This window comes from Myotis brandtii, unplaced genomic scaffold (assembly GCF_000412655.1).
Source record: "Myotis brandtii unplaced genomic scaffold, ASM41265v1 scaffold136, whole genome shotgun sequence".
NCBI classification, from domain to species: Eukaryota; Metazoa; Chordata; class Mammalia; order Chiroptera; family Vespertilionidae; genus Myotis; species Myotis brandtii.
In genome coordinates this window covers 1,322,931-1,325,570 of record NW_005354829.1, presented here as the reverse complement: position 1 = coordinate 1,325,570, position 2,640 = coordinate 1,322,931, and positions in this window count along the sequence as shown.

Here is a 2,640-nt window from a genome sequence, read left to right as displayed (position 1 = left end):
GTAGAAGTGCAAAAAGATTAGTTATACCATATAGTTTCTTTTTCTCTCCAATTCTGGATACCTAGAATATTCTATAACTTAATTTTTTAAATTGACCTTTTGAATTATATTTCAGTGTTTCTCTGCTCTCTTCTAGCCAGAAATTTTTCTCCTACTTCCTTCCTTAGGCTTCATCCATGTCCCTTCATCTCAGAGTTCTCAGATCCATCCATCTCCTTCCTTCCTCACAGTTGTTTTAAACTGGTCCCCTTTTTCCTCTACTTCAAATCCATCATCTTCTTCCCTTTTCTCACTTCCCATTCCCACTAAACAAATCTCTTCTGTGGAGATAAACTGAAATTAAGGAAATACCAAGGTTGGCATTAGAGTTCCATCTGCGTGTAGGTTATGTGGGTTGGATTTCAGGTCTGAACTGACTGCCTGTGTCCTGGGGATGGGTTTTTGGTCCCCTATTCTTTCAGAGACACATGGAACAAGGAAAATAACCCTCAGCTTCCCTGTCAGGTTGGAGTCAGCATACACTTCAATTTAGGTAAACCTCTTGGAACCTCTCGTTTAAAAAATAAAAATTTATCACTAGACACACCTGACATTCTGGAAACCAATTCCACACAAGGTTTCAGACCATCACCTCTGGGCACTTTATCACACATCCATATTAGTTACCTCTTAGGTCAGATGGAGGTCACAGTAACTGTATTTTTACCAAGTACTTAGATGATTTAGGTTCAGCTCACATAAAAACTCCCCCAATAATAAAGACATATGCCGTATATGTACCTGAATCCAAGTTAGGATTGGCCTGCCAGTTGAGGTCCACGTCCTGCTGGAGCAACAACATAGGAATCCAAGGCTCTCACAGAGCTCACACTTCCTGTGCGCACATACCCAGGATTCCCAGCTCACCTGGTGCCAGCTTTCCTAGGGCCAGTCTGTGGACTGAGTCTCCAGGAAGGGTCTGGGATGCGTTTTGTACCAGTTGTGAAGTTAGAGCTGTGACCCTGGCATCTATATACACTGCTAGGAGGGTGGAACTATGAGGACTTCCCTCATCAGAATGGTGGCTCTGCCCTGGAGGAGGGGCATGTGGGGCTTAGCAGCTGTTCAGAGATGTGGGTGGATGGGAGGGGGTGGATCTCCCTTGATATAATCAGCTCAGCAGAGGCCTGCAGCTCTTCATTTGCATGATCTACTCTGGACTTTTGGGATTCCCAGACCACACTCTCAACACCCTTTAATCCCATCTCTGCTGATGAAAAAATAGACAGCTGAAGGCCAAGGGAGGCCCATTTCTTTTCTCACCTTGGGATGTGAGAAGCCCACCAGTTTCACCCCGTCATCTCCAGCACTCTGCAGTCCTGCCCTCTCTCTCCACACTCAGGGCATGGCACCCTTCAGCCACAGCACTTTTGTGCAGGCAGGTTGGTCCGTGGCAGCCCTGTGCCCCTTATATATTGTTTACTCCCTTGTACTGGCATTCTCTCTTCAAATCCCAGCCTAATTTTTACTTTCATTGAGAGGCATTCTTTGAGCTCTAAAATTCTTTATCAATTAAATTGTGTCATATTGCTTATTAGGGAATTTGGTTTTTATATTGACTGCCAAAAATTTACCGAGTTTCTTTTTAAAAACTTATTTTCAATTACAGTTGACACCATCCTCATTCCTTAAAAATTAAACATTTGCTGAGTTGGTGTGCCTCAGTGGCTGAGCATGGACTTATGAACCTGGAGGTCAAAGTACATTTCCGGGTGATGGCACATGACTGGGTTTCCAATTTGATCTCAATGGGGGGCATGCAGGAGGCAGCCTTTCCATGACTCTCTCTCATCCTTGATGTTTCTATCTCTCTCTCCCTTTCCCTTCCTCTCTGAAATCAATAAAATATATTTTAACAAAAATTCAAATATTTATTATATGCTACCAATCTATAAAAGAGTGATTCCTATGAAGCAAAAAACTAGTGCAGAAACAATTGATTCATTTCAATCTCATTGCCAAGAAGAAAGTCTTTAAGCAAAGAGACGACCTATCTAATAAAAGACACAAAGGGTAATTGACCGTACCTTCGCTATGCTTCCCATTGGCTAATCAGGGTGATATGCAAATTAACCGCCAACCAAGATGGTGACTGGCAGCCACGCAGCTGAAGTGAGCAGGAGGCTTGCTTGCTCCAGTGATGGAGGAAGCCAAGGTTCCCTGCCTGCTGCGGCCCGGCTCTGAGCTCCGAAAGCAACTAAGTTTCAATTATAGAAGCTAAACAAACCCCAGATACCTGCTTTCAGCAGGCCATGGCCTCAGAGCTGGAGCCGGCTCTCAGCTCCAGTGACAGCAACGAAGTTTCAATTATAGAAGGTAAATAAATCCCAGAATAAAAAAAAAAAGAAAAAAAGGAGAGGCTGGGAGCTTCAGTTGCCAGCCAGCCTGAAAACAGCCCTCAGCCCCTCACCCAGGCTGGCTAGGCACCCCAGTGGGGACCCCCACCCTAAAGGGGGTGTGACTAGCTACAAATAGCCATCAGCCCCTCACTCAGGCGGGACCCCCACCCTGATCCAGGACACCCTTCAGGGCAAACCAGCTGGCCACCAGGCCTCTATCCTATATAGTAAAAGGGTAATATGCAAACTGACCCTAACAGCA